Source organism: Pleurodeles waltl, chromosome 2_2 (assembly GCF_031143425.1).
Source record: "Pleurodeles waltl isolate 20211129_DDA chromosome 2_2, aPleWal1.hap1.20221129, whole genome shotgun sequence".
NCBI lineage: Eukaryota > Metazoa > Chordata > Amphibia > Caudata > Salamandridae > Pleurodeles > Pleurodeles waltl.
The window spans coordinates 355,541,900-355,556,346 of NC_090439.1; the positions used below are offsets into that span (position 1 = coordinate 355,541,900).

At 46.4% G+C, this 14,447-nt stretch overlaps 1 protein-coding gene across 3 annotated transcripts in view; it reads left to right on the forward strand.

Annotated features, from left to right (window-relative positions):
• The window catches only part of FBXO15 (F-box protein 15), a 330,998-nt gene that overhangs the window by 54,820 nt on the left and 261,731 nt on the right, over positions 1-14,447 (forward strand). The gene's annotated exons all lie outside the window — the stretch shown is intronic.

Consider the following 14,447-nt stretch of genomic DNA (forward strand, 5'->3'; position numbering starts at 1 on the left):
AATAATATAGTAATTTATTGTATTCATAATGATTAAAGCAGTTTCCTCTCAGCCAGTATATATTTCTTCTGACTTTTCAACTGAGGCCTTGTGTTTTCTTAACTGATAAAAGTGTATGCAGGGGTTTCGTTTTTCTAGGGCTCTAAAGTTCTGTTTCAAAAGAACTACCTTGATGTCAGGTTATGTCAGGTCGTCTTTTCATCACATATTGTGACATTCAAATTTGCCCAACCCTCAAAGATATTTCAGGGCGATCACTCAGTTTCACACTACTTGCCACAAAGTTCTGACTAGGTTCTATGTGCATAAGACCTATGGGGAAATATCTGCACAGCCATCTGGCACTTTGCAGTTAATGCATGGGTAAATGCTGCCTGACTTGAGATGCTCTTTCAGGTCCAAATGACATTTTGCTCCCAAAACGCAATTGGCCCTTTATTGGTGTAATGTCCTGCCGTTGTGTGTGATAGGCACAAGACACTCATAAGGGTCTTAAAAAGTGACCGAATACCTACAAAACTGTCCATACCTGATCAGGCCGACTACCGTGTTATGACTGTTCTCATGCAGCATTCTTGCTAAAAAGATAATACTGCTACTGAAGAATCAGGAATTTACACTTTCTTGCTGCAACCCATTATATTGTTATGATGCTCTGGAAATTTAAAGGGCTGGTGGCCGAACAGGCATGCGTGTGCGGCTGCATCCTGATTTAATGAGCCCCTGATGGCCTATGCATTATTTTATAAACACTCTGCTCTCAAAGAAATTAACAAAATATAAGATAGTAAAGGAATTTTGGATTATCTAATTATGCACAAACATTGCATTTTAAGCCGTTTATGAGATTAATCCACCTGCTGTAAAAATGTGTCTAAAGCAAATCTCGTTTTGTAACATAGTAATTTCACTGTGGTGGCTAATTAAATTGAAAAAAAGGTAATCTGTATCCCGTTATCTGGTCCAGTTATAGAACTGTATCACTGTTACCAATATTTTGCTACGATGTTGGAGAAACATGTGAACCAACAACTCCCTGAGTTCACAGACAATAATAATTTTCTCCACCCTTCACAATCTAGGTTTCGTGCGGGCCGTAGCACTGAATTGGCTATTCTTGGGGTCACTGTTTTTTATGAGATTTCAATTGAACAATGGGGGAACTGCTGCACTGATTTTATGAACTATCAGTGTAGCATTTGATACAGTAAATCACAGTACGTACCTACAAAGAATTGAGGGCATGAGTTTACAGGACATTGCCTTAGCCTGCCTTAGAAGACTGTTCTTTCCAGGTCCACACTAATCAACACAGATCAAAATCTCACCCGCTTGTCTTGGGTGTGCCCCAGAGCTCTACTCTGAGTCCATTGTTTTTTATTCTGTATATTAGGCCACTGGCATATATAGTGGATTACTTTGGATTTACTCTTTTTTTTTTTTTTCATATGCATATGATATGGAAATTGTTGTATCTCTGTCAGCTAAGGGCAATCACAACGTGATGGCTCTTAATACCTGTCTCACCCAAGTTTCACTTTGGATGTCTACCAACTCCCTGAAACTAAATGGTGAGAATTCAGAGGTTTTGTTGTTGGGCAATATCTCAACTCCCTGGAACTCTCACTTGTGGCCTTCAACGTTATGTAGTCCCCTTAACCCAGTGGCGGTTGTGAAGAATTTAGGAGTTGGCTTGATCACAAACTTACTGAGTCATCAAATTAATAGAGAGGCTGCCACTTGCTTTGGTATCTTGAAGTGGCTAAGGAAGATTCTTTATTGTCGCCCTACCTCTGCCCAGAGGACTGTGATCCAAGCCTTAGTGATCTTCAGACTGGATTATGGGAATGTGTTATATCTGAGTGTGGCACAAACGGTGCTTAAACACTTCCAGATTGTTCATAATGCTGCTGCTCAGCTTCTGCTGTACATCCCTAGACTCACCTCCACAGCTAGTATGCTCAGGGCACTACATTGGTTAACCATTAAGCACCATGTGCATTTTAAGTCATTGTGCTATGTGCCCAAACGCCTATCAAATTCTGGACCAGCGTATATTAGAGCCTTGATATCCCGGTATGCCCCTGCACTCTTCTTGTGCTCAAGCCGCATGAGGTTGCCTGCCATTTCAAGAATTGGTTAGTCTTGCCAAAGGGGCAGTGCTTTTTTTTTTTTTTTTCCCTTGGATCAAGACTCTGGAATGGTCTCCCTCCTAGACTGAGAGAGTGCCAGTCACTTTCTGTTTCATAAATCTTTAAAGACTTGGCTATTTCAACTCTTGGAATCTCACTTATCCTGTTCTTTCTTGGACCGCTCTTAGGCTTGTCCCATTTTTTCATACTTGAGCTTAGTGCTGGGAAACCTTTGTTAGGGAGCTATGCGCTCTACAGATCACACATTATAATAATAATAATTGTATGGTTCTGATGGCTACTTGTAACCACAGATTTCTCAATGTAAAATATTTCCCAGGCATCAAACTGGATCTGGAAAAGTTTTTAGCAATGGTCCTGTGCCCTGATAGATGGTGGAGTGCGACTCGAAGCTGGCTCCGTACCATCCTGGAAATGACTGAGCAGAGCTGCAATATGAGCACCACCTTTGCACGCTGACACTAGTGCCTCTCTTTCACACCTCTGATGTGGATCCTGAGCACCGATCCCAATTTCATTGCCCATCTGGCTCCTAAACAAATCCAGCGTGCTAGGGAAAGATGTTGCCTACTAAAGCTACAGGTTCCAACCACGCAAACGTTGGAAACAGATGTTGCTGACCGACCTACATGAGGGGTATCGCCGGTGTTTGAGCTCTGGGCACAACTCAAAGGTGTTCAACAAGTGCACCCAAAAGCGATCTGGGCCTTGGAAGCTAAGCCAAACACAAGGCATTGTCTCTGGCCTTGCATAAGTCTAAATCATGCTCCAAGCCCAGGTCGCACACCCTCCTCTACCCAAGGTTGTTCTAATGAGAGCTGCACTTCTTGAACCCAATAAAGCAAGGTGTGACTCCATGTTTATATCACCTGCTATTTATCAAAGGTTTGTCACACATTTCCTCCAAAACCGTTTGTGATATTACAGTGGTGTTTTAGTTGGTCTTAACTTTTTTCTTATGTGTAATCCCTTTGAGCTGCTGCACAACTGCTTGTTGCATCTTCTGACTTATAGACTGTCTTCCTCCTCACAATCACTGGATTGAACACCAGACTCAATCAGCACAGACTCCCCACACTGTCTTTTTTTCTGGACAAAGTGATGCTGACAACTCCGGTGGAAATCTTACCAAAAATCATGCCTCTTTTCCACATTGAGCAATCCATCTCTCTCCCAATGTCCTTTACCCCACCTCATCCCTTGAGAGAGGAGTAGAGGCTGCAGAGGTTGGACCTCAGAAGAGCTTTAAGCTTCTACATTGATAAGACCCAGGACCAATGGGTGGAAGTTCAACTTTGTGGGGATCTCCCAGGCAAAAAAAGAGAAGGGTGTGCTGAAGAGTACTCTGTCATGCGGGATAGACCTCTGCATTATAATTTGCTATACACTGGCCAAGAAACACACGCTGAGAGCTCCGAGAGCCCATTCCAACAGGGCTCAATCTGCTGCCAATGCATTGGCATGTGGAGTGTCTGTTCTTGACTTCTACAACGTGAGCATTGGTGCACATGTTCATGAAGCACTACTACCTTGCCAGCCTGGTCAGATGGGAAGGACATTTCCCCTGTTGAGTCTTGCAGGACATTTTGTTCTCAGTCCACTCCATACACTAAGAACAAATGCCCTGCATGTCCTCCATTTTGGGGAGATACAGCTTCTGTATCTATTTTAAAGGTGAGGAATCTATAGTTCGAAATCTCCATCTGAAGAACAACTTTTGAAACACTTTCTTGTGGATGCCCTATCTAACTGCAGATTCCTTACCGCCCTCCCACCTGTCCTTTGAGTGAAGGGGCCCCCTTTTAAAATCTAAAAAGTTCCTAAGTTAGAGATCTGCACACTGACACTGGATACTCATCTGACATTGCGGAAAGAGTTGAGCAAGAAACTGGTGTAAACGAACAAGGGTCGTGTTTATATGCGGCTCCACCGTTTCACTTCAGGGTTGGTATGGAACCAGCGCGAAGGTGTACTGCGCCACCCAGTGACCCATAGGAGCATGGCTATCAAGTTTTCAGATCCAGTCTGGCACCTTCAGTGATTAAATAGTAAATTAATCAGAAAGAGTGTTACTGAAGGTAAGTATCTAGTTATTGATGTTGACAGATCTGAATCATTATGATATACCTGTTAGGGTTAATGTTCCTGCTTCAAAACAAATTGTGCAAGTGGGGATCACTGATGTATTTTATGTAAGATGGCTCAGTGGGTTAATGTTTTTGTTTCAGAAATTCTTGTGTTGCCTATAGGACGCTGGTTACATTCGTAGTAAAATGACTTCTTTATGTGCCCACTGCAGAAATAAAACTCCTATTTTTTTGTTGGTTAAAATGGATTTCATTGCTGAGGAATAAACATTTCTTAAGTGACAGTCATAAAACATTTCCTAGCTGTCGTAATGTAAAGTTGCAATTCTATTAAGGACACGGAGCAGAGGATTATGGAAAGCATAATTCCTTCGCTTTACTTTTATTGTTTTTGTTTGTTTACAGCATCCAGTTTTCATTGGAAATGAACTACATTCCCATCAGCACTCGGGAATGAGAAATTTCAACATCCCATTTGGGTATCAACAGTCCGAACAAAGTCCTTCCACTATCTCAAAGCTCCGTCTTTCTTCTCTGCTTGCAGCCAGAGTGAAGTGCACTTCTCTATTGCTTCCTGAATGTGTTTATTGTATAGGTTTCCAACATGCTTTTGCTACATGGTTATATGGCTTTTGGTTATACTTGTTACAGTGCGTTTGTTTATTCTGCTTGCATTTGTTAGACTGCACTTCTGAAGGAATTGGTTTCCCTATGCAGGTATGTGTGCTGAATTAGGTGCACAGCATTGCTTTTAAGCTGCAGGTATGTTCAGTGTCCCTTTCAGGCCAGTTTGTTGTGCGAGATAAGCGCAGTGGTGCCTGCCGCTCACTAAGAGGCGCTGCAACCTAGTGCAGTGCTCTGTTGGCTCCACGGCACACCACATATATTTCACATTCCTTAGTGGAATTGACAGCGCACACTGCAGTATCTACATGACCCTTGTCCCCGACCTGGAGACCATTGCCACAACCATCAGGGTTAGTATTTTTACATGCAGCTTGCTGCCTGACAGCATGAAAGGTCTGTATTAGTGAGTGGTTGATGCCTAAAAGCTTTGTTCAGTACTGTTTAGCCTGTTGATGTCTTGAGGACACGGCCCAGGCCTACCCTAGTGAATATAAGGGATGTGGATCCCCAGTACCTTAACTGGCCCTACTGAACCTGCTATAATTATGCCCTTTGACCATACATCATGCAGATGTCTGAGGGCCCCAAAGGGGAAGGGGACCACCCTGGCTTTCCTCCCACAGGATGACTAGTTTTATGACGCAGTGGATGTCTCCATGTACAGGGTGGTTGAGCAGGCTATGGCCCCCTTGGAAAGGCACCTTGCATGGTATATAGCGCAGGAGTGCGCTCAACTCCCTCGGTTGGACATGACACTCTTGGGGCCACCTAGTTCTCCAGTATTGGGTTATCTTTCATAGATTCACATGCTTGAATCATTCCCCGTCGTGGAAGTGGGAGTCCGACGGTACATAGAAAGCAATAAATAGATAAATTCCCTTTTTTTTTTTCTTCATTGTAGTCAATGGCAAAAATACATTCACTTTTCTAGCTATCAGCCTCATTAGAAAAGGCCCATAATTCAGCCAATCAGGCGAGACCACCCCTTTAGAATCCTCAACACAGAGACTCAGGGGGTCAGTCTGACCCTGGCGGTAGACTACCGCCAGGCCAACGACCGCGGATGCACCGCCAACAGGCTGGCGGTGCATCCATGGGCATTCTGACCGCGGCGGTACCGCCGCGGTCAGAAACGGAAAACCGGCGGTGTCCCGCCGGTTTCCCGCTGCCCTGGGGAATCCTCCATGGCGGCGCTGCAGGCAGCGCCGCCATGGGGATTACGACCCCCTTACCGCCAGCCTGGCTCTGGCGGTTTTGACCGCCAGAACCTGGCTGGCAGTAACGGGTGTCGTGGGGCCCCTGGGGCCACTGGCCACTGGCATGGGCACTGCAGGGGCTCCCTAACAGGGCCCCACCAAGATTTTCAGTGTCTGCAAAGCAGACACTGAAAATCGCGACGGATGCAACTGCACCCGTCGCACCCCTTCCACTCCGCCGGCTCCATTCGGAGCCGGCATCCTCATGGAAGGGGGTTTCCCGCTGGGCTGGCGGGCGGCCTTCTGGCGGTCGTCCGCCAGCCCAGCGGGAAACTCTGAATTACCGCGGCGGTCTTCTGACCGCGCAGCGGTATTCTGACGGCGGAACTTTGGCGGGCGGCCTCCGCCGCCCGCCAAAGTCAGAATGACCCCCTCAGTCTCTCAGATTTTCTACTGCACGTCGTGTGTAAGGGAGTCTCCCTGAGCTCTGCTCAGTTTACTTTCTCTTCAGGAGATATTGACCAGCTTTCACTCTTAGCTTCGCTGTAGTTCTTTTTCCATCATGTCTACAGCTAGAAAAGGTTTCTTTAGACCTTGTGGTACCTGTGGAAAGTTAAGGCTTCATTGTGAAGACCCTCACAAGGACTGCATATACTGTCTCCATCCTGAACATAAGGCCAAGGATTGTAAGATCTGCAGGACATTTCCTAATAAGACTCTCAGAGACAGACTCCTGCTTTGGCTTCAAAAGCGAAAATTCAGAGAAACTTTCTCTGAGGAGGAGGACAGTGATACACCAGTGGCCTCGAGAAAGAGGAAACGGTCTGTGGAGAGCTTCTCCCCCAAGAGCAGTAAGTCAGCTATAAAGCTGCATGTGTTTAAGGACAGACCTGAGGAACACCCATCAACATCCAGGGAACATAGTGGTAAGGTTTGTTCTGAGCCACCTACTCCTGCTACCACATCAAAAAAGATCAAAAGATCTTCAAGTTCCCTACCACCGTCGACATCCAAGATTTCCACTCCGTCGACTGCGCCATCGACGACCGCATCGTCAACTGCAGGTCTTCCTTCATCGACGACAACAGCGACGGCCACATTTACAGCTCCGTCGTCGCCAATGATTATTACTTCATCTCCGCTGTCAGCTACAACCATGACGTCGGTGAGCTTATAATACGGTCCCTCACCTGCTCACACCTTAAAGATTGCAAAGAGACCGTCGGCGGGGAAAAAGGTGAGGTCTCTGTTGTCAACGCCAACGGGCAAGCTCAAGAGCTCCTTGTTAACGATCCCACCGACGGAAGCATCGACGGCGCAGCAATCTAATTTGCCGTTAAAGGTGGGTACCCCGTCGACGACACCTCCGTCGACACTGGCACCGTCTACGGCAACTCCGTCAACGCTCGCACTGCCGATGACGACACCGCTAACGACTGCTCCGTCGACGCCTACACCGTCAACGAGAACAGCATCGACGAACGTACCGTCGACGACGACTCCGTCGACGGCTCAATTTCCTGAATCTATATCCAAACAATATGGACCATCTCCTTACTTACCTCAAAGGATTCTGCTGATAAAGAGTAAATCTACTCACCTGTTACCGTCTCATACATCGCCTAGTAAGGTCGCACCAGTACCCCCGCAGCATCTGTTTGCTGATGAGGAGGAGGAAGAGGACATGTATTCAGATGATGTTTTTTTCCCGGTGGCACGTAGCCCTTCAGAACTATGTATTAAATGTCAGGAGGAGGATGAAGAGGAGAGTGACCAGCTCTATTTAGGTCAACAGCCGCAGAGTCACGCACAACCTCAAGAGCAACAGGAGCAGACGATCCAGATGCCTGTTTCTTTGATAGCCAATCTTCAGCAGATGATGCAGAACTATTACTCTATATTCCCTCCACCTGGCTCCACTACTCCGGTACAACCTCCACATACACCGATATCTACTCCTGTTCGGCCATCGGATTCTACGGAACCTATCCCAGGTCCTTCTTCTGGGCAGGATATTGGTCCACCTTCGTCAGAGGACGAGCAGGAGGAAGGTGAAATTCAGGACACTGACTCGCTCATTCAAGAATAGGATGAACATCAGATCCAGACGCCATCTCCTTCTACGCCACCACCGGTGGACTCTCCACCACAGGACATTGGTGGTTTTCACAGTGTGATGGAAAGAGCTGCAAAAAGATTTCAACTGCCAATAACATCAAAGCTGTCAGAATGTTTCCTATATGACTTCAAAGAGGACACTAGGAAGTCAGTAAGAGCAATACCCATTGTTGATTTCATTTTGGAAGAGGGGCTTAAAGTCATGCATACACCATCTTCTATACCAGCAGTACTACCAAGACTCGAAAAGAAATACAAAGCACCAGACAACTCTCCAGCATGTTTGGTTAGTCACCCTAAGCTGGATTCTGTCATATCACAGGCAGCTCAGCGAAGGTCCAGAAATCCGTCTTCATCTTTGACTGCCCCCCCCGGATAAGGAGGGACGACGGTTAGAGTTGATTGGCAAAACATGTTCAACAATGGCAGCCACTACAGTCAGAGCAGCGAATTCCCTGGCAATCCTGGGAAGATACGACCATCTGATGTGGTCCGATATGTCGCAGTTTATAGAGCTACTGCTGGAAGATAGTAGAGCGAAAGTGCGCAAAATATACAGGAGGGTGAGAAGATCTCGGTTGAGATTATAGACTGCACCATAGATGTCTCGTCTACAGGTTTCTGCCAGTTAGCTGGAGCAGCCGTACTCAGGCGTCAGGGGTGGCTGAAAGCTACATCGTTTCGACCAGAGGTTAAATTATAGATACTGGACATGCCCTATGATGGTGTGCTTTTGTTCGGTAAGCATGTAGATGATGCTTTGCAATCTACTAAGACAGACACCGAGACGGCCAGATCCCTGGGTACATTGCAATACAGAAGACAGCCCTTTCGAGGAGCGAGAGGAAGAGGGCTCTATTCTTATAGAGGCGGCTCACACCAGTACCGCCAATACTCATCCTACCAGGGACAATATCGTTCCACCATTGGCCAGCAACAGCCGCATACTTATCGACAACCGTCATCCACACACTTCCGACAAGCTGCGAGAGGAAAGTCGGCTTATAAAGTGAAAGAGACAGCAAGAAAACACTGACCTTCATCAATGGCCTGCACCCAACCCCTATACCAACACTCTGATAGGGGGCAGAGTTTCCAATTTCCTCCACCAGTGGTCCCAGATTACTTCAGACAAATGGGTACTCGATATTGTTAGAAGAGGACATACACTAGAATTCAATCAGCCTCCCCCTCACGTACCACCGAGGGGTCCCCCACCTGCCCATCTCAAGGAACTTCTAGCGCAGATTCCCATCTTGATAGAGAAGGGAGCAATAGAGATCGTACCGAGAAATCAGAGGGGAACAGGCTTCTACTCTTGCTTATTCCTTATACAGAAAAAGACGGGAGACTGGAGGCTTATTTTAGATCTTCGTTCTCTCGACAAATTCCTCAAGAAGCAATCATTTCGCATGATATCCCTTCAAGATGTCCTACGCCTACTCAACCAGGGAGATTTCATGATGTCCTTAGATCTCCAGGGCGCATATTTCCACATTCCCATTCACCCCAGTCATCGGAAATTCTTACGGTTCAGGGTTGCAGGCACTCATTACCAGTTCAGACTGTTGCCTTTTGGCCTCAGATCGGCCCCAAGAGTGTTCACCAAAGTCTTGGCACCAGTTTGAGCCTACCTCAGGCAACGAGGGATTCAGGTGTTCTCGTACTTAGACGACTGGCTAATAAAAGCACAAACAATGATAAAAGCTGCCAGGGACACAAGAACGTGTTTATCTCTTTTCAGGACACTAGGCTTAACAGTCAATTACCCCAAGTCTCATCTAGATCCTTCGCAGAACATCACCTTTTTAGGAGCCGTCTTGGACACAGTCCAAGCGAGAGCCTTTGCTTCGCACGATCGACAGAAGAGACTTCAAGGTCTAGCAACACGTCTCAGCAGAAGAAGGTCCGCTTCTGTTCGGACCTTCAAGTCTTTTCTGGGGATGCTTTTTCATGCATTCCGTTGATAGAAAACTGTCGTCTACACATGAGAACACATCAGCAGCAATTGGACAATCAATGGAAGCAAATAGAAGGATCTTTCGACTATATAGTTAGAATAACTCCATCAGCGAGACAAGCCCTCAAATGGTGGACGGATACCCCCCTCATCTCGGAAGGTCTCTCCTTCCTCAAAGACAAACCAGTGCACATTATAACAACAGATGCATCCTTAGAGGGATAGGGCGCACACTTACAAGCCCTATCAGTGAGAGGGAGATGGTCCACTCGGGAGTCGACTCTCCACATAAACGTTTTAGAATTAAGAGCAGTTTCCTTGGCACTCAAGGCCTTCCTCACCAACATCAAGGGTTCCTCTGTGTTGATAAGGACCGACAACACCATAGTCATGCATTACCTCAACAAACAGGGGGGTACAAGATCACAGGCATTGTCTCTACAAGCTCAGAAACTGTGGCATTGGGTGCTTCAGCATCGGATATCGATCAGAGCGGAACATCTTCCGGGGGCTTCCAACACGTGGGCAGATGTCTTAAGCAGGACTCGAACCAGCTGTCACGAATGGGAACTCAATCAGACAATTCTCAACCGCCTCTTTCGTCGTTGGGGCAGACCCAGTCTGGATCTGTTTGCGACCAGAGAGAACAGAAAATGCCAACACTTCGCAAGCTGGCGACCGCAGAGAGGATCAAAGGGGAATGCGTTTTTGAGCAAATGGTCAGGGATTTATGCCTACACTTTTCCCCCGCTCCCACTCATCCCAAGACTTCTACAGAAGATGAAGAGGGAACCATGCCGGCTTCTATTGATTGCTCCCAAATGGCCGCGCCAGTTTTGGTTCACAGAGCTTCTATTGCTCTCGGAACAGCCTCACATACAGCTGAGACTAGCACCAGACTTACTAACAATGAATCAGGGGCAGGTCCGTCATCCCAACCCGACTTCTCTTCGATTATCAGCCTGGCTCCTGAATTCTGAGTTTGACGGCCTAGATATCCCTTCAGACTGCAGGGAAGTGCTTGCATGTGCCAGTGCCCAGTCTACAAATAGGACGCATAAGCTCAAGTGGAAGAGATTCTGCATATGGTGTTCAACTTCTAATGTTCATCCTCTGAAGTCCTCTCCAGAACAGCTCCTTCCATACCTGTTGCATTTAGCGAAGTCAGGTCTTTCCCACTCGTCTATCAAGGTCCACCTCGCTGCTATATCCCGTTTCCGACGAACATCAGACTTACCATCTTTATGGTCATCCAGGATATTAAAGCAATTTCTAAAAGGCTTGTTCAGGATGTTTCCGCCGATTCACCGTCCTCCACCTTCCTGGCATTTAAATATTGTGCTCTCCCAATTGATGAAGCATCCGTTTGAGCCTATTCACAAAGCAGACCTGAAATATATCTCTTTGAAAACAGCTCTCCTTCTGGCCCTCACTTCCGCGAAGAGGGTTAGCGATATCCAGGCATTCACAGTCTCACCACCTCTTCTGCAGTTCAAATCAGAGATGGTCATTCTAAGAACTAATCCAAAATTTATCCCCAAGGTTCCATCGACCTTTCATTTAAATGAGCCGGTGGTTTTGAAAAATTTTTTTTCCAAATCCTCGAACTCCAGCAGAGCGAGCATTACATTCCGTGGACATTAAACGATGTCTTAAATTCTACATACAAAGGACTAGCAGGATTCGTAAATCTGAACAACTGTTTATTAGCTATGGACAGATCAATAGCAGCAAGGCCGTTTCCAAACAAACCATAGCACGCTGGATCTCTTCTACCATACAACTCTGCCACCAGTTAGCAGGAAAACCGCTATCATCCAGTGTCAAAGCGCATTCCACTAGTGCGGTATCCACTTCGGCAACTCTATTTGCAGGAGTTCTTCTGAACCAGATCTGCAGAGCGGCAACGTGGACGCGTGCCCACACCTTTACCCAACACTACTGCCTGGATGCTACTGACAGGATGGATGCCGCAGTAGGACAAGCAGTATTACGTACCTTATTTGCATAAGGTGAGCCAATAATCTTCTTTGCCCTCTATCCTCAAATGTATTTCCAGACTGATATTTTTCATATATATATATATATATATATGATTACTATTGATGTGTGTGTGTGTGTATATATATATATATATATATATATATATATATATATATATATATTTTTTTTTTAAATGTTGATAAACATATTTAACTACCTATATAAGTCCATATAGGATGAAATGTGAACAAGCATGTTTTCTGGTATTTGCAGAACTTAAGCATCTCTTCTACTGCTGACTACTCTGATTCAAGCATGTGAATCTATGAAAGATACCCCAATACCGGAGAAGAAAATAAGTTACTTACCTGTAACTGTAGTTCTCCAGTATTGGTATCTTTCATAGATTCACATGCGACCCACTCTCCTCCCCATGGGGGCTCACCTCTTTTATTTTTTCTTAAAATCACTAGTGCGGAGAAATCTGAGAGACTGAGCCCCTGTGCTGAGGACTCTAAAGGGGTGGTCTCGCCTGATTGGCTGAATTTTGGGCCTTTTCTAATGAGGCTGATAGCTAGAAAAGTGAATGTATTTTTGCCATTGACTACAATGAAAAAAAAAAAATGGGAATTTATCTATTTATTGCTTTCTATGTACCGTGGGACTCCCACTTCGACGACTGGGAATGATTCAAGCATGTGAATCTATGAAACCAACCAATACTGGAGAACTACAGTTACAGGTAAGTAACTTATTTAGCCCAGGATGCAGAGACATTGTCCTGCAAGAGAGCACCGGAGATAGGGATGGACCATAATGCTTTTGCTCACCTGTAGTGGGCTTTCTTGGCCCAGGTACCCATCACCCAGCCTCCCCCGCTCCCAGAGTCACCAGTGGCACTATCACAACCCTGTTCTCCGGGCAGTCCTGACTGAGATGATTCCTAAGGGGATTCCGATGAAGACGCAGGCTCTTCCAGTCCCTGGCACCCCTTGCCTGTCCTGATCCTAGCTACGTGTCAGACATCCTCCACAGATGCAGGTATGTTGGACCTGCATGTTATTTTAAACCCAAGTCATCCAAAAGGGCCCCTGCAGACACGGTGGCCAAGCTCCTGATGGGATGCTTACGTAAACCTTTGTAAAAAGAGTCCTCTAGTCGCCATCCTTGGAGGCAAAGATTGTCCTTATACCGCAGATTGACTCTAGTATTGTCAGTATCCTGGCAAAATGTATGGAAGACCCAGAGAAGGGTATTGATAGGTCCTCGAGGTCCTGCCAGGGTAAGCAGTTTAATGGTATCTGTCCCTTCACCAAGATTTTAGACATGACGGAAGAGGCTAAGGACTCATGGTCTGTGATCTCCCCAGAGACCCTTTCCGGCTGGGCACAGCTGGCGGTCATCTTTTTGGTCAGTGCGAACTATGCACTTTCCACAGAGTGCTGCAAGTTCGTTGCTCATTAAGATGGACCAGAAGCTGAGGTACCCAGTCCTGAGAAGCAGCTGCAGTGTCCAAAGCGGGCCTCTTTGGTGACCCCTTCACTAAAGAATTGGGAAACGTTGTGGTGACCTTTTACATCGCTGGACAAGGCCCAGCCATCTATGAAACACATTTTCACCCCTCTGGTTTTCCAAGGGGCCAGCAGTGGCAGGGGCACCTCAGCCGGCTGCTTCTTCTCCTAGTACCCCACCAGCAGACAAGGCTCAAAACATGGCAACTGGCAAGACCGGTCCAATTTTGCAACCTTCTACCCCACCCGGGGTCAACGGTTACGTGGCAAGGGTGGCTTCAAGGGACAAGCTTCTCACGCCTCCAATAACGTGTTTCTTCCAAACTAAAAGTAGGGGTCCAGCTGGTGAATTTTTCCAGGCTTGGTTGACCATGACCTTAGACACTTGGGTCCTGCAGATAGTCCAGGCGTTCCAAATCGAATTTTACAGCGTTTCCTGGCAGGAGTCCTGGCTAGTCTTTATGCAGTTCTCCGTACAAGATGCTTTGCTTATAGACGCAGAGGTCGAGGCCCTCTTGGACAAAGGGACCATTGTCCAACTACACCACATTCCCACGGGTTTATCAGCAACCTATTTCTAGTAGACTAAACCAACGATAGCCAGAGTCCAGTCACAAACTTTCAGGAGTTGGGAGTGGCTGGTTTACCGTCAATTCAAAATGGAGGGTGTTCACAGTCTTTGGGAAGTTTTGAGGCCTTGCGAGCAGATGATGCGCCCAGATCTGAAACACGCCTATCTAACGATCACCATTTATTACCACCTCAAGACCGTTCCTCCAATTTGTGTGGTGACAACAGACCTTTAAGTTCTC